This window comes from Pezoporus flaviventris, unplaced genomic scaffold, assembly GCF_033815535.1.
Source record: "Pezoporus flaviventris isolate CSIRO_AGI_PZ_B2104156 unplaced genomic scaffold, CSIRO_AGI_Pfla_v1 ptg000025l, whole genome shotgun sequence".
Lineage (NCBI taxonomy): Eukaryota > Metazoa > Chordata > Aves > Psittaciformes > Psittacidae > Pezoporus > Pezoporus flaviventris.
In genome coordinates, this window is record NW_026892573.1 from 30,200,655 (window position 1) to 30,219,645 (window position 18,991).

Consider the following 18,991-nt stretch of genomic DNA (forward strand, 5'->3'; position numbering starts at 1 on the left):
AAAATGTGGGCAGGTATAAATGCAATCTGTCAATGGAGTGCAGAGGGCATGCAATTTGTCAATTGGTTGCCTAAAATTAGCTCAATTTAGCAACTAAGTGTTACTTCAACACACAAAATAAATCAAAATGTTTCATTTAGGAGGTGGAAAAATGGCATTTTTCCAGCAGTTAACCATTTCTGCCTATCACCAAGAGATATGATGATATACACAAAGACAACAATTTTTATGCAAATATGAGTATACAACTGATCAGAGACAGGATTGTAATTTATCTCTATCCATATATACATGTATATATGGCTACTTAAACTGTTTTGCACTGGCCTAGGTTTAGGTTTCTTGATATTTGTCCTATTAAGTTTCTTTTGAGGTCACGTAAGCCCTACTTTGATGCTGGAAGACTATCGAGGGATTAACTGGCTTTCTTGTCCCTTGCTTTTCCCCATCTTTGATACTCCAGAAAGGCAGGTGAAAATGGAGTGAAAAAGCTTTAATACAAATGCTAGGTAAGTTCCTTTGAGGGTAAGCAGTTAATTAGGCTACATGTTTCAACTCTAAAATATATAAATATATATATGTAAAAAAGTCACAGACTTTTGTATCTCTAAAATGTAAAGGGCCAGAAGCTGAGCTTTACAGTATTATTACCACTGTCATCTTCACTAGCTTTTATGTTTTCTTTTAATGGAAGGACCTGTCTCTTTCTGTCAATCAGGATCTGTCAGCATGATGTTATTAGGTCTGTGTTATTATTCAGAAACTTCTTTTCCAGTGTTAACTGCTTTTTACCAGTCTCAGTTACATAATGTAATTCTACTGCAGCAGCAATGCAGTGCTTGAAGAAGGATGGGGTAAAGGGCTTGTTTTTCCTGATATATGGCTTAGATCGAACAGAGAGTTCAAAAACTTGGATTGAGGCATTGCTTACGTTCTGTTTACATAGAAAAAGCAGAAAGAGTCTGTGAGGGGAGGCAAAAAAAGCAGCAAAAAAGGGGAAATATGGAAAAAATGTAGTAAAATGGAAGGAAATAGGAAAAAAAAAGGAGAAAAAAGAAGCTGAAGGTATAACTGCAACACAAAAATTACTGAGCTCACTGATCTTTGGTGTTTATTATAGATATAGATGAGAAACACACCAAAATACTCACATTTATTTCTAGTTGACCCCAAATGATATTTTTTCAGTTTAACTCATCAAAACACCAAGAAACCCATATTCTTTTTTTATGCTCATTGCATCATTTTCAGTGAATGAAGTCAGTTTAAAAATAAAGTTTTCTCTTAACAAAATTAAAGTGTGTAATTTATAAAACTTCACATCTCGTCACTAAAACTTGAGATTCGTGACAAGTTCTATTCAATCTTAAATGGCATTTTTGGAGGATAAAAAGATAGAAGACTTTTTTTTTCTTTTTCTTTTACTCCATGCATCATTCTAATCCCTGTTCAGGGATTTATGAAAAGGTCTCTTTTTGGATATCAGAGATCAAGGGGGACTATGGTTTTCAAAAGGCCACTGCTTCCTCAGCAGTGAAGTGTGCATCATGAAATGCCTGAAGCTTTGATGGTGTTCTCCAGTGCAGTGGCTGCTAAAGCTGAGTTGGAGCTTAGGCAGGAGAATGAAGTAATTTGTCACTGCCTTAGGTCATTAGAAGAGCACTTATCCCTTTTGTATATATGCATTATGATACAGTCTTAAAACTCTTTTCTATGCACTGGCAGAGCTTGCTTGCTGAGAAAGAGGGTACTGAGGTCCATTTCAAAGAAGGGTCCAACAGGTAGATTCTTTCTTCGTTGCCTTGTGCTTCCCTTTTGAAGACATTAGCTAAATGTTATTGGCTGTGCTTTCATTTTTCAGATTCCCAGGCTTCTTAGACTGCCAGTTGTGTCATTTAGCAACATTTTAAGAATGGGATTTTACTCATTAAGCATGGTGTAGGAGAAGAAATAAATAAATAGAAATCATCAATAACCATATGGAAAAACAAGAAGTAAGTAGATGTTGCTTCAGAACTTGTTTGGATGCTCTTGTGGTAGCTCAGAGCACTGAAAATTCATATCATAAATCAAAATGAATTTTACAGGTGAGTAACAAACATTTAATTAACTCATGGTAACATGAAGAAGAAATTAAAAGAAAAAACATGCAGTTAGAAACAAACCCCATGACTGTGGCTGTCTATTTTGGAAAGACAGCCACTTGACAGTGTGTATTTGGTATGATACATACCCCTCACTGCGCTTCTGCATCCTGGATAAATGCATGTAGCTCTTCTCTTGTGCCACACCAGACAATGTGAACCAGCAACACATCAGGCATTGCACTTCAGGGTATCTCCATGTAAAGCCTGCATTTTGTTTGTTTTACTGTAGCTTCTCCTGAAACCTATGAGAAGATAGCATGAGCCTTCCTACCATTCCTGGGGAGGAGAACAGAAGGCATGTAATCATATCCCCAGTGTGCGTGCTGTGACATTAGGAAGTATTCAGATAAACAGGTACCTTTGGTTTAAGTGCCTTTCCTAGAGACAAAATGGCATCAAAGACGCCATAAAATAGTGTAGAATGGTTTTGTTTGCTTGGGCAAAGGGAAGCCTTCTCATAAGAAGGTAGCAGACTGTAGAGAACTTGATGCCACAGGACTTGATGCTGCAAGGAACTCCCCATAAGTTCCTGCCATCCACTTCAGTTCTAATGGATGCAATATCATCAGGTGCTGAAGAGGGACAAATTGTGTTGGCTCTATTTCTCCATCATTATGGAAAAGTAAGCCCATGCTCCTTTTCTTCCTCTTTCACATCTTGTGGCTCATCTACTTATCCATCCCTTAATTACAGTAAGATTAAGAGCCTCATAGTCTTAGTCTTCAGAAACAAATTGAAATCACACACTATGTTTAACATTATTTGCTGTAAGCTTGGAAATTTAATGACAGAACATTTTCCTTAGCCATGACCTGTATGCTATGAAAGAAAGGATGGTTAGGTTTCTAATTCAGGTTTAGGATGTAAAGGATAAACTATGTGCTGTACCACATGCTTCCTGTGTAATGTTAGGTGAATGTTTAGCTTTTCAGGAGTGGTGCCTCCCTAAACTGAAGGCAATGCTGCTCCTCAGGAGCATTGTAAAGCAAAATAAAAAGATGCTCCATAGCTATGGTACTATGCCTCTTACAGTTGTTTTCATGTAACTATGGTGGATGAAGTTAATAACAGATCTGCCCAACGAAAAATGGGTGTGAAATCAACTGACATCAGAGTAAGAATATTTTGCTCTCAGTGTATAAGGAAACGAATCCTCTTTGAACCACCAATGCATGGTCAAACATTAGTTTCTGGAATTATCTGGAAGACAGAGGAAAAGAGTAAAAGGATTGGATTTAGGAACAACCACCAGACAAAGAGGTACTTTAAAAACTTGAATAAAAAGCTCTGATCCATCCAAAAAGAAGTGGCAACTTCTAGTTATAATTATTAGGGTAAAATAGAAAGCTGTATTAAACATGTGGAGCCAGGATCTATTACTTGAATTTCTGTTCTAGAAAGAGATTAAATTGTTTCAACTACTCTGGATTATGATGGCATTTTGAATGGAAGTGATATGACTTTCTCAGTAATAATAGAATCAATGAAGTATGGGGAAAGTTGCACTGAAACTTGGATACTCCAGTCTTGTTTGTGACTGGAGAGATAAAATATCAAGGAAACCAGAGGGAACAATAAATCTTTGTAAAAATCCTATGGATATCTTGGGTCGTTGTTTGGCAAGTGTAGCAGCATCCTTACTGTTTTCTTGAATGGGAGTGAAAAGAGATAAAGTATGAAGAAATACCTGGCTCTGCCTATCTTGACTCAGTGTCATCACAGTTTGCTGCTAATGAAATTTATCAGATTCCTGACTTACTGGAACTTTGGAACTTTGGAGTTGTGTCATGATTATAGGTTTTTCTCTGATTAAAAAATATCCTGAGATCTAGGTTAACAACTTTGCAGCACTGAACTAGTGCTTAGCTTTGCTAGAATCTGGGTAAACAGGAGTGTGAAGAGGAGACATTGGGTCATTCAGCCTTGCAATTGGTAAGCACCTGTAATTATGATTGGAACTGCAGAAATTACAATCTTTCCAATGTTATAACCTCTGGGTATTTCCACTGCAGCTGCTTCAATGTTTTCAGTTTGTGGCCTAGACCCTGAGGGTCAAATCCCCCCCACAGATACTCTCTGTAAGGTTATGATTCTAGGACATCAGTGTACTGCTAAAAGAATTTACTCAATCTCTACCAAATGAACGCAATTCTCATTCCATTCAGTGATCAAACTCAGAGAAACAAAACAATGGCAACTTGAAGGGTGAAACAAGAGAATATCACTATGTTTATGAAGTTAAAACTCCTGGAAAGTTAAAGGCATAATGACTGCCTGACATGAAGCTGGAAAGATGGGCAGTGTCAGCTTGAAAATAACGATCTGAGAAGATATTCTCAGTTCATTTGAGCGCAAGGAGAGGTGAAGGTAGTCAGGGTAGTTGATTCTCTATGAAATCTATTTATTAGTGATTAAAAAGAACAATAAATATTACTCAGAACAAGTTCACATTCTCACATGCAAACTCTGCCTCTTCCTCTCACCGAGTACCAGATTTTAGCTTACAGAAAAGGTAGATGAAAAAAAAAACAACCCCAAAACTGTAGGTCTGGAGAAATCTCTGTGTTAAATACTTCTAGATAAATAGGGGCAAACCCAATATTTCCCCTTGACTCATCAAGTTTTCTTTACCATCAAGGCCTCATATCCAAAAAGGTAAATGCTGCTGTAAACAAATTCTCACTTGCCGTCTCTGGAAAAGGTGTTTGAAGCAGAGGAAACACTAAATCAAGAGTTGGTTGAGGTTTATCTACCATGGTGAGTCAGAAACTGAGTGTATCCTTTGGAAAGAGTTCCTTGTTCTTTACTAAATGTTGATACATTTTGATTGCATAAAATGAAAGCAAAAGTTCAAAGAAAAGATATTTCTTTTTTGTTGTTTTGTCATAGCATAGAAATTGCTAAATTTTCATGAAAGCATAATATTGCAAAGCCTTATCTGTCTTTCTTTAGAAAAGAATATTCCTTCAGAAGATATTCTTTTGGTCCTTACTTACTTTAATATTTTCATTTCTACTAGAGTTTTAACAGGGCAGAGCTGTTGTCAAATGAGTCTAATGTATTAAAATTATATTCAAGATTCAATATTTTACTGTTTCTGCTTTCAAACTCTAACAACATCTATACGCAGCACCCTACTGGTAAATATATTTTCTTTGATCACTGCAACATTACTGATTTGAGTGATAAATATTACATCAACAGATACTTTTGCTTTTGTTTGCTCAGTATGAGGTTTTCAAAAAGGAGACAATTCCTTTAAGGCCAAACAAATTTATTTTGTACTTGGTATTTTGCTTTTTATTTGGGGCTATGTTTTCATCAGTAAATGGGGTTTGCATCCACAGTAGTAGGAACAGATGGAGCCAGTTATACTTTTTCTGAAAGGGAACACTTCTGGAGTATAAATGATTTTAGCTTACCAAAAGTTGAAGGAATATTACTTAATGCCACAACTGTGTATTATAGTAAAGCTGCTTTTAATAGTATTTGTTTCGCTTTTGTCCAAATGGAAGTTACTCAGGACTTCATGGGGAGATACAGATGATACAGAGTCAAGATTCACCCTACAGTAAAAAATTGACTTACATTCCATATGGGTCCTCTTTGAAATAAGGTTAAAAGCAAAAAAGATATTCCAAAGAAAGTAATTCTTTTAGCATTTGGGGCCCACATTTCAGGAGACTCACATCTCTGGCCCACTTCAGGAGTATTTATGTTATTACAGCAGTGCCTGCTAACATTGGTCATGATCTGGATCTTCACAATGGAAATACAAAATAATAAATAAATAAATATATAAAACCACACAATCCCTGATAAAAACATTGATAATCTAAAGAAAAGCCATACAACAGACAGATAGTGATCCACATCAAAAGAGTGTGGACTTGACGTACCAAAAAATAAGGTTTTGCCAAGAAAGGCTAAACCAGGTGATCCTTGAGGTCCCTTCCAACCTGGTATACCATGGTTGAAATAAAGGGTGATTCCTGTGGGACAACATTGCTCTCAGGGACTCAGCACAACTGTTTCATCTCTTTTGTATACGCTGTACTAATGTAACAGTTTAGTTCCCAGACTTTAGTTTCCAGTCTTGATATTTGAAGGGCAGGAACTCCAGTTTCACTCATACTCTGGTCCACAGGGTGTTGCAGGTATATCCATCTATTTGCTCTTGCTTTTGCCTGCTGAGTGTACACAAATACACTCAGCAGGCAAACCTCCTACATCCCTCCTCTTCCCTAGTTATCTTGCTGAGGTTTGTCATTGCGATTTCTGTCTGGGCTCTAGAAGGCAGATCATTGAAACCTTTTTTTCCATAATGATTAAAATATTTTTGTAACTAAAATGCTGAAAATATATTTCAGGACAGTTAGAATTCCCCAGATAAACAACAAAGGAAAAAAAAAAAATCAATGCAGTTGTGCTAAAATTACAAAAGAGGGTCTATATAAAAATGAGGACATTTGTTAAATAGAAACTAAAAAAGTTAAGACAAAATTAAACATGTAACATAGAGACTTTTGAGGGACACTGCATGGAAAATGCAGTGCCTGTATACGCCATGTATTCTCAATGGACTTGAGAAAAAGTAGGAATGTCTAAGGAACAAAGTTAAAACAGATCTTTTTAGAATTAAACAGGTATTAATAAAAAACCCAGGAAAGTTGCATCCTAATGAAAAAAAAAATAGGCAGGGTTGTAAGCTCGGGATTACTGAACAGGGGTAAATAAATGATCAGCCCTCTCCATAGAGGAAGGTCAACAGTGAAGCTGTTCTTGGACCTGCTGTTTAACAATCATAAATGACCTGGAAAAGGGGATGTGTTGTGACAAAGTTTGCTGACGATGCAGAGTTCTTTAGGGCAGAAAGGATGAAGTCCATTGTGACAAATTGCAGAAGGCCCTTATGAGATTCAGTGGCTGGATGAGAACATGGCAGATAAAAATAAATATAGATAAATGCAAAACAATGTATGTGTAAAACAATTGTAGCCTCATATACAAAATGATGGATTCTGAACTCATTCCAGCCACTGGGGTGTGAGACCATAGGGCTGATAAATAATTCCTTGAATCCATCTGTTCAGCTTGAATACATAAGTAAAAATATACAGAAATTATTCTCAGAGAAAGGAATAAAGAACAAACTAGAAGCTATCTACATAAAAACGTACTTTGCCCCGCATGGAGCACTGTGTGAACATGTTCAGGGAGCTCCACTGAGCACCACAATATCATGAATAACATGGACACCACATATAAGGGTCATCTGTTTGCTCTGTTCTCCAGCACAATAACTAGGGCCCATGAAAAGAAGCAAGTAAGATATAGATTATTCACACAATTTACAAAATTCAGGAAAGGGGATTCTCAAAAGTGATTTCCACACGAGAGCTTCAGTCTTCCTCTTGTCTTGGTTCGTTATGTGATTTGGGGAAAAATCAACTGTTATCTGTCAGCAATTAGTTCAGGGAATCTGAACTAAATTTTCTGATTATTGAAACCGAAAACTAGACCTTGAAGCCAAACAGGCAAAGGACAGATTTTGCAAGAATTCAGGTCTCCTCTGGAATTGCTTTACTCCTGAGTCCTGCTGTGGGAAACAGGAGCTGAGCTGCAGGCAAAGGAGCTGAAATGAAATGCACTGCTTTCAAATTTTGTACCTACTTGATTTTTCCTTTGCAGTGACATTTTAAATGTGCCAGCATTGTGATCATTCTGTGTTTAGAGACAGAGAAATAAGACCTTTATCTTACCTCCGGGGATAAATGGTTCTTATCAGCCAAACTCACTACTTAAGGCTGCTTTGGGACTGTTGTTAAAAATTATCTTGACTAATTTATTTTACGTTATGTTATTTTTAAAAATGGAGGTCTAGATTTGTGAAATGCAGTGGATGAGGTGCCAATAGTCCATTTTGGCAGATATTTCATCATTAAAAGTCTGTCATGGCCTGTGGAAATCCTCGAATCTGTTTTTGCCTTTGTATGCAGAGATCTGAGAAATCTTTTATCCTCAGCATTCCAGGAGATGGGTCTAGAGAAGCAACCTAATATTGGGAAAAAAGGGTGAGAAATTTAAGACTCTGGTTAATGCAGTTCATTGCAAAAAAATATCATGAAAGGGGTGAGAATGCCGGCATTTCTCTCACTAGCAGAAAGCCTGGTGTTAGAGCTGCTGAATTATCTTGATCTTTGGTTCTGGTAATTTAACAAATTCCACATAAACTTTAGATGATCCAAAAGGAGGGATTAAAGGAAACCGTTATTAAAAGTTTTAGAGTGATGAGAAATTTGGGCAGTTGTGGAAGTGTGTGCAGACACCTCATCCAGATATGGGAAATGTGGTTAAGTGTTTCACACTCTGAATAATCATAGAAACATAGAATCATAGAATAGTTAGGGTTGGAAAGGACCTTAAGATCATCCAGTTCCAACCTCCCTGCCATGGGCAGGGACACCTCACACTAAACCATGTCACCCAAGGCCTCGTCCAATCTGGTCTTGAACACTGCCAGGGATGGAGCATTCACAACCTCCCTGGGCAACCCATTCCAGTGCCTCACCACCCTTACAGAAAAGAATTTCTTCCTTATATCCAATCTAAACTTTTCCTAAGTTTTAATCCGTTACCCCTTGTCCTGTCACTACAGCCCCTAATGAACAGTTCATCCCCAGGATCCCTATAGCCCCCCTTCAGATACTGGATGGCTGCTATTTTAACCACAGCCAGTCCGACCTTGCCAGTGGACCACCAAAGGCTGGACTCAGAGCATCACTGCTCACCACATATCATTCCCAGGATTGAGAGAGGAAAAGCATTCAGTGCCACAGGACAAGGACATGTCATTTTGCAAGTTGAGAGCCACAGATAAGGGCAGTCAGCAGAGAAGGGAGCCCTGAGCTATGTACCACACTGCAGTTTGCTGTGACACTCATAGTCACAATTCAGTGAAACAGTTACTGAATGCAGTGCTCAGACCAACTGGGATTTTACACAGAAAGAGATGTTTCTGGTCCCCTCTTCTCCCCCTTTCTTCCAAGGGCCAAAAATACACAGGTGTTATAAAAATATTTATTGAAATTGATATTTTTTTCCTGAAATTCTGGTTGATTTGAACCTGTTTTCCCATGAAATTCTTCATATGACTGCTAAATTTCAAGTAAAGAATTGAGACCGTCCAGTGCTTAACTGTCACTTAGATCAAAGGAAGTTCACTGCCTCAGCACTCACAAACTACCCTCCTGAGTCACAATTTTGCATGTCTAGATGCCTAAATGCCTCTAAAAACATGGGCCTTATTGCTTGTGTGTCCCTAGATATCAAAGCATTGTAGCTAATTGCTCTTATTTGCAACAGTAAGGCATGTGCATCTTTAGCAAAGTATCCCCTTTTCATTAAGGTTAATTAGTTGATAAAATTAAATAGAAAAAGCATAAAATGAAAAAAAATGAAAGTATTTTATACAGCCTGCCATAAGGAATCTCGTTCTGCCTTAACTGTTTATCTTCTTTAAGACCACGACTTCAGCTTGTGGCATAGAACTAAGATCCATCCCACACAGGAGTTAAACGTCAAGTGAAAAAGTTATTCAAGGATTAATTTTCCTTCTTAGCACTGGGGGTGTCTCTCCTAGCACAAAAGGGATATTCCTGAGCAACCAACACACCAGGCTCTCTAAGAGTCACTCATAATTGAACTTATGGGTGACTAACATGTGATATACCATAAGTTGCCTATGAATGCAGATTTTGAACGCCAGCAGTTTATCTGACCTAGTGCTTGAGTTCTGCTTGAGAAACAGGGAATAAATAAAATAGAAAGATGGTGTCCAGAGAAATCCTGGGCTGTATAGGAAAGCATAAGAGGACAAGCAGATATTAAGTGTTGCAGGGCTTTGACAGTGCACAGGTTAGCAACTGATGAACACTACTCAGAGGGTATGTTCACAATACACTAAATCTGCTGCACTTCAGTGGAAGGCTTCTTCTAACCCCTTTCCAATCCCTCTTCCCATTTCCATGTTTCAGGAGCTTCTCTGGCAATATATTTAGCAATCATAGAATCATAGTTTGTGTTGGAAGGGACCTTTAAAAGCCATCTAGTTCAATCCCCTTGCCATAAGCAACTAGATCAGTTTGCTCTAAGCCCCGTTCAACCTGGCCTTGAACACTTTCATGGTTGGTGCATCTACCACCTCCCTGGGCACCTGGTCCAGTGTTTCACCACCCTCATTTTAAAAAGTTTCTACTAGTGTGAATCTATTCTCTTGTAGTTTAAAACCATAACCCCTTGTCCCATCACCACAGATCATGCTAAAAATCATGCCCTCATCTTCTTTACAAACCCCCTTTAAGATTTTAAAGGCCAATCATGCAGTGAAATACTTCAATTCACTGGTATGATGGAAAAATAATCAAGCTAAACCAGGCTTTTCATTTGAGCATCAAGCTCAACTGACTCACCTTGCAGCTGAACAGCTATTAAATCCCACACAACCTGCAGCTGTGGGTAAGAGAACAGAGCGGGATTGTGCTTTGTGATGAAACTTAAAGTTACACTGAATTCTGTGGAGCATAAACAGCACTATCAGGGTTCATACTGTTCTGGTTGAGTTTGAGAGCTCTCACTGTGTGGGTCAGAATATGCTGAGACAGTGTTAGCTGATCTGTCAGATACACCAGGTACAGCACTCCTCGTCCTCTATTTAATTTTTCATGCAAGCGTGGTTGTGTGTCTCCCATGTTTTCACAAAGTTTTACACAGCATTAGACCTCACATCTTCTATTTGTAAACCCCTGATGATTATGTGTTACTCAGCCACAAAAACAGACTCCAAATTTGTTATTAACTGAAAGAAAACTGGATCTAATTCTGGAAATATTTAGTCTAAACTGTAAATGCAGAATTCAGTTACGGAAATAATCCATGCCTAGGATCTTATCTATAAGTCAGTTGTTCCTACTAAGCAGAACCCTATTCTGCCCCATTGTACTTGTAGGTTATGGTGCAATGGGTGATGTCATACCTTGAACGGCAATATTTTATTTGCTTTGAATGTGGAAAAGCACGAGGGAGGACCCAGGATCCTGTTGTAACCCACGTCTCTGGCCTCGTGGTGAGGGAAAAGAAAGGTAATTCAAATATAACAGAGGGAAAAGGAAGGTAGCATTTGTTAGACAAGCTTGGGACATTTTTGGATAGTTTTACAGGTCCTTCCTTCAATGCAGATTGTTGGCAACATTGAGACAGGACCTTGAAACTGCAGTAAGACTTTGGTACAAGTGAATTAACAAGGATTAAAGGACTGAGGATGGAAGAAGTTCATTGACTCACTCCCATTCCATCTGTTTGTTTTAACCACCGTCTTCCAGGAATCAATGTATTCAAGATCTTTATGCATTCTAATTAGGGTTGTGAACCATAGTCCATATCATTAAAATTTATAAATGAAAAAGCTAATACGTGGGTCAGTGACAGTTTCTGTGTGGATATCTGTTAAACATTGTAAATAGCACTATATAAATAAATAACGTCATAAATGTAACACCCAGAGTAAACTGTCACCTTAAGAACTCTTATAATGCAGTGCTTTTTAATCCCATAATACCTCTCCTTTTACTTGTGCTCACCTCTTCATGGAACTTGTTTTGTCTCAAGAACTTCTTTTGGTAAAAACTGAAGCACAATAATAAATGCTTTTACAAAGAGCCCTGTGCCCATTTTGTCCCATCATAGAATCATAGAATCGTTAGGGTTGGAAAGGACCTTAAGATCATCCAGTTCCAACCCCCCTGCCGTGGGCAGGGACACCTAACGCTAAATCATATCACCCAAGGCCTCATCCAGCCTATTAATGCAACAATTTAATTCCTGTTCCTGTTAATGACTATCTGCAATGCATATAATGTTTAAAAATAGAAACATTACAGATGACTATCTCCCTGTACTGGTTCAACACTAACAATAGCTAGTAACTGAACAACTGTAAAAATTGTGTGTACGTGACAAAGGAAATTTGAAAGCTTCTACTTTATTTTTCCTTTTCTTTGTTGTGTTTTAAAGAAAATGAAAGGGAGAATGCAGGAAACAAGTGTGTGTGAACAAAAAAAAGGAGGAGGTTGCAACATCTTGTTTGCTATTAGTTGTTCAGATATAGAGTTTCTAAAACAAAAGGAGAAGGATCCCGTCAATTCCTTTTAACCTTTTTGCCCAAGGAGATTGACTCACCTGAGTTTTAACAGCGTAAGTTTGCTTAACTCCATGTTTATTAACAGCCTACTTCTTCTTTAAACTTAATCCCCTGGACTTGCTTCTTTGCGGGACCCAGAGATTAAGCAGTGGTGTAAATTTTATGTGTCTGCATTGAGGTCAGTAGACATACACATTACCTCAGGTCTGTATAGTTTCCACAGGAGATGCAACATCAGCCCCAATTCCTTTCCAGATGTTATTGCAAGATATTGATGTGGAATATAAACTGAACTGTAGAAAAGATTAATATTATGAAATTTCTCAAACAAATATATGATGTGGGCTAAAGAGTAATTTATGCCTTGTAAAATAAGACCTGTGAAAGCAAGCTAAGCTTGGCAACATAGATAAAAAACGATGCGTTTAAGTAGTAGATCGATGGAAACAGGAGAAAGAAGGGAATAGAGATGGATAGTCTGTGGTTTCCATATACATCAGAAGGAGCCGTACTTATGTTCATGCTAGTAGATAATACAGAATTAATGTATTCCTGGCAGGTAATAACTGAATGAATCTCTGATGGGACCCTATGTACATCTGGGGATTTGTATTGTTGAATACTGGTGTGAGAGAATTTCTGTTCTATTTTGGGTGATGATGGATGAATGAATTAATTGCTAGTATATGGCATCAAGTATCTTTTAAAAATCTTTATAAGCAAATTTTACCTTATCAAACTGAGAAGAAGAGTATTTTTTCATAAGCCATGACGACAGCATTTAAACAAAATATATGTCTTGTGCAGTCTAATCTGACATGCTTTAGTTATACAACATGCTAGAATTAATAATCTGTGATATGGTAAATTCAGTCTTCTTATTAAAGTTTATTGCAGGTGTTATTACATCAATAAACCCCTCGATAATATAACTTTAGATTTTTTTTATTTCAAAGCCATGCAAAGCAACAAAAATCTGGTTTTCACAAAAGACAAAGAAATAACCAAAAGCTTGAATTATTTGCATTTTTTTTGGGCAAGATAAGAGTAGTTAGACAGCAAGAATTGGTGTGAATTTCAGGGATTTCCTTTCCCAAATTCCCATATTCTTAACCACCCACATTTTTTCTCTTAAAATGTGTTTCTGATACCCTGTACATAGCAATACTGAACCGTTTCCTTTGTTATACTTCATCATATATCTATATATTAGGTACTCTGCCATTTAAATTAGAACATCAATTTAAATTAATTAGCACTGTAACTTCTCATGGTTTTCCTTTTGCTGTAATAACTGTTTCTCTAATACTTTTCAGATTCCAATTTTTTCCTCTAACTTCTCTATAAATACTCATTATTCAAAGTTACAGCTGGAAAACTCATGACGCATGGTTACTTGGTTTCTGTCCTTTAACCTGATGGCTAACTGTTGATCATTTGTGGAAAAATATTTTAAGCTGAGGACTGGAGTGTCAGTTACAACAAAGCTTACACTAAATATGTGCAAAGTAGCAATGCTTCTCTCACTTGTGATACCACAATTTTGTGTTCCAGTAGCTATCAGCCCAAATAAAGCCAATAACTTTCCTTAGCACTGGGAGCTGCTCTAAGGTCTCCCCTTAAGGAGCCTTCTCTTCTCCAGGCTGAACCAATCCAGCTCTCTCAGCCTGGCTCCAGAGCAGAGCTGCTCCAGCCCTCAGAGGATTTCTGTGGCCTCCTCTGGAGTTACTCCAAAAGGTCCATTAGATTTGTAGCTTGGCAGCTGATGCTGAACTGGACTATGGATCAATTTTCTAAATAGAAATTGTTGGCTCATCAACGCTAACAGATTAATTTTCCTAAATTAATTATCACAAAAATAAGTTTAAAGGTTTCAATGAGAAATGGCCATTAAGATCACCAATTTATCCACTAGAATATGAATTTCAAAACTAATTAGCATTTAAAATAACATTTATTAGCACAGTGGATATGATATGTCCATCCAATTATGCAAAGCATACAGGGACATAATAGTAAAAATTTTAACATTTTTATATCGTTCATAGATACCAAAATAACATAAAATTTGAGTAAGAGCCAAGCCAAGTTATTTTGTTTCTTGATATTTTCCCATAAGAAATTGTTTGTGTTTATTTATTTATTTATAACTCAAAATGTCAATTAAAAAAAGGAAAGGTCAGAGTTCTTCTGAAAGGGAAGTTTTCAGCTTTGACTCAGGGCACTAATTTCCATACAATTTTCCAGTTATAAGTGCTGAGCAAATATAAAAATAATTTTATATTTATTTTATCTTTATTTTATAATTGAAAAGAAAACTATTTCAGATTGGTAGTGGCGAGCATCAAAGAGCTGAAGAAAAATGGAGTTATGCAAGAAGTAAATATGATATTAAATACATAGCAAAACCTGAGACCCGGAGGGATTGCTTGAGGAATACTTACCTATGTCTTGTGCTTTCTTGTAGTGCTTGAGTGTCCTTCCAAAATCTATTGAAAAATACAGCCTTTGTTGGGATGTGCTAAAGCCCTGACCTCAGCAATGTCCTACAGAAACAATTTCTGCTGTCTAGGACCATGGTGATTTCTCACAATACTATAATCAGATAGCCCCTTATTCTTATACTGATCACAGAGAACAGAAACTTCTGTAAATCTCTTACTTCTTATATTTTTGTTATCTTTTTTTCATTTCCTCTCAAGAAAGCTGAAATATAAACAAAATCCATAACTGTGTATTGCAAACTTGTATGCATAGAAGTTCTGATACAGTTTTAATTTCCTGATCACATATTGTCTTCTTCTCCAGGATCTCTTCTTTTTTTTTTTTGTGAAAAAGTAGGAAAGATTCCGGATTCCTGGGCATAACTCCAAGTTTTTCTGGTAACATGCACCAAGAGGATTGTAGACCTTCTGTTCATCTCTCATCTTCTACTGAAATTCCCCCCTGTTAGCATTTACCCTCTAAATGTTCTGCCCTGTTCTGTCCTCTTTAGGTTCTGTTCTTGCCCTGTGAGCTTCCCATCAAATCTATGTTTATTGCCTACCTTCTCATATGAAAGTTAATCACTTTTTGCTTAATTAGGTGAACAAAGAATCCACCTAAATCCAAAGATTCTAGAGGGTTTAGGGTTAATCCATATTCATGAGCCTTCAAAAAGCCAGTCAAGTCCCACCAATCTGGAATATGCACCCTTTATAAATCTGTATCAGCCAGGAGTGGTTTCATAATCCAGATACAGTGTGCTTAAGCCAGACGTGAATGACAAGTTACACCTCCAATGTGATCACAAGAAATTTTTTCGCCCTTTTATACCAAAATGGGGGAATAACATATGTTATCTTACCTCTAATTCATTTTAATTCCTAATTCAATTCTCTGAGGTTGAAATCCTTATCCAAACTTATCTGCACCCCAGTTTGAAAGTTTGAACCTTGGGCAATTTCTCTTTACAATGAAATAGAAAAGGGAACCCAAAGAATGTATTTTACTCTTGCATTACAGAAGGAGAAAAAAAAAATGCTATTTATCTTGTTTCTTTTGATGGTGGGAGAATGTTGGAAAGGATAAGAAGAGTTGACCTTATATTATACATAACTGAGTGTTCTCTTTCCTTATGAAGATCTTTCCATTGTGAAAGAGAATACGTGTCAATCATCCAGGTAAGGCAGAGGGCTGTATTGAAGAGTTCTACAATAATGGTCGGCATAGAATTGGATCAAATTAGGAAAAGAGAGAGATGGAGGTTGTCTCGTTCCAGTATTCAGAAACTAGCCTCAGAAAACGTTACTCCTTTTTTCCGTTACTGTAAAATCAATACACTTGCATCTTGCATGGATGCTTTTACTGTGATGTCTTTTATTTTATGTTTACTGCATTTAAGCTTACTGATTGCTGCCTCTTATGTCCTGCATTTGTGAAACCAATGGCATTTTTAAGTATGAGACTTAAAATAAAATCTGTTAATCATTCATTCTAGGCTGTCATAGGAACACAGGCTACAGAATCTTTACTCTGCTCTTGTGAGACCTCACCTGGAGTGTTGTGTGCAGTTCTGGTGTCCTCAACATAAAAAGGACATGGAACTGTTGGAACAAGTCCAGAGAAGGGCCACGAGGATGATCAGGGGACTGGAGCACCTCCCGTATGAAGACAGGCTGAGGAAGTTGTGGGTGTTCAGCCTGGAGAAGAGAAGGCTGCGTGGAGACCTCATAGCAGCCTTCCAGTATCTGAAGGGGGCCTATAGGGATGCTGGAGAGGGACTCTTCATTAGGGACTGTAGTGATAGGACAAGGGGTAACGGGTTAAAACTTCAACAGGGGAAGTTTAGATTGGATATAAGGAAGAAATTCTTTCCTGTTACGGTGCTGAGGCACTGGAATGGCTTGCCCAGGGAGGTCGTGAATGCTCCATCTATGGCAGTGTTCAAGACCAGGTTGAACAAGGCCTTGGGTGATATGGTTTAGTGTGAGGTGTCCCTGCCCATGGAGGGTGGTTGGAACTTGATGATCTTAAGGTCCTTTCCAACCCTAACTATTCTATGATTCTCTGATTCTATGATTCTATGATTGAATCTTGGCTTTTACACAGTACTGAAACATCTATTTCATTTTTCAGAAGTCCACAAAGGAGTGGGGTAGATGCTCTTGAAAGCATACTGCTCATCAGATTCTTCTGGGGCACATCCAGACCAGGGATTGATTTAATCTAAGGTAAGCTTTAGTCAAACTGTAATGCATATGTATGGTCTTTTATAACTACTGTGTTTAATGAATACTCTAGCTTGCTAAAAAGTAAACAAAGACTTCTTGGTCAGTATTTGTGCAGAATCAGCATTTCTACTAGGAATTACTTCATTGAAATAGGATTTTTATCTTCCTCAACATAAAATAGTAAGTTGCTTATAAACAATTAGTACTTTTACAAAGCAGAGTGATACAAATGTTTATCCTATATGGGTACTGGCTGTGTGCTCAGCATCCCCTAAAATAGGAATCATTTTAAGCCTTATGCATTTATTAAATCCTACTAATGGGCTTCATATGCAATAGTAGCTGCTGGCATTTATGTGGATTTCCAGACTTGTCAACAAGGCTTCTTGCCAGAGATGCTCAGAGAAACCAGGCCAACAGTAATATGCAAAGAAACGGCTAAAAGGACAGAGAAGATGAGATCAGGTGGTTGCATGACCAAAAGAAGCTGTGCAGGGACCCTGCTCTTCAACAAATTAGTGATTAGGAGAAGTGTGAAGAGTGAGGTGAAAAATGTTGCTAGTAGTCCTAAATTATTCAAGGCCAACTGCTAAGTGTTACAAGAGTAATGATGTGGTAGTGTGGTGGGTTGACCCTGGCTAGCCGCCAGGTGCCCACCGAAGCCACTCTGTCACTGCCCTCCTCAGCTGGACTGGGGAAAGAAAGCATAATGAAAAGCCCAAGGGTTGAGATGAGGACAGGGAGATCACTTGGCAATTACTGTCTCAGGGAAAAAAAAAGAAAATCTAATTGATTTCCAGTCAAATCAGAGTAAGGTAATGAGAAATAAACCAAAATCTCAAAACACCTCCCCCCCCCCCCCCCCCCCTTCCCTTCTTCCCAGGCTCAACTTCACTCCTGAATTCTCTACCTCCTCCCTTCTAGTGGTGCAGGGAGATGGGCAATGGGGCTATGGTTAATGTTGTCAAGATGTTGTTTCTGCTGCTCCTTCCTGCTCTGAGGACAATTCCTCACACTCTTTCCCTGCTGTAGTATGGGATCTCTCTCACAAGAGACAGTCCTCCATGAACATCTCCAATGTGAGTCCTCCCCATGGCTGCAGTTCTTCATGAACTGCTACTGCGTGGGTTCCTTCCATGGGGTATAGTCCTTCAGGGGCAGGCTGCTCTGCAGTGGGGTCCTCCATGGTCTGCAGGTGGATATCTGCTCCATCATGGACTTCCATGGTCTGAAGGGGGATAGCCTGCCTCACCACAGGCTGCCCCATCAGAACCCCTCCCTGGAGCTCCCTCTGCAACCAAAACCTTGCCGTGCAAACCCAGCGCAAAGTAGATAAATTTCAGTGTAGGCAGATGTAAAATAAATCAAGACAAAACCAGTCTTAACTTTATAACCATAGTAAAGCGCTACAAGCTGGTGATTACCATTCAGGAATGAAATCTTGGTGGTATAGTAGGCAAGCATTTCTATACAAATATCAGCCATTAACTGTCAAATCAAACACTAGGAAAGGAACAGGGAACAAGACAAATGTGGAAATCCACCATACATTTGTGTATGAAAATACCACATAAGTTTATTTCCCCTTTTTGCTTCCTTATTTTCAAAAGATAAATGAAAAATCATTTGGCAAGTATTTGGTAAAGCTGAAAAAGTTTTTAGGAAAGGATTCCTTTCTCAGGTTATTAAAGAAGTGAAACAACTTCTGTATGAGGGGTACCCCAAGTACACCTGGGGTCTTCACTCTGGCAAAATTCTTTGAAAGGTCTTTTATGACAGAGGTCTACAAAATCAAAGGGAGTTTACAGGAAAATGGCTGCTCATTGTCTCTTTCATTATAAAAAGTTGGGCCACTAAATAAGGTGGCATGTTTAAAATTAATAATTGAATGTACGTCTTTGTATGGCTTGATGTGAAGCTCTGGAAATCTTTGT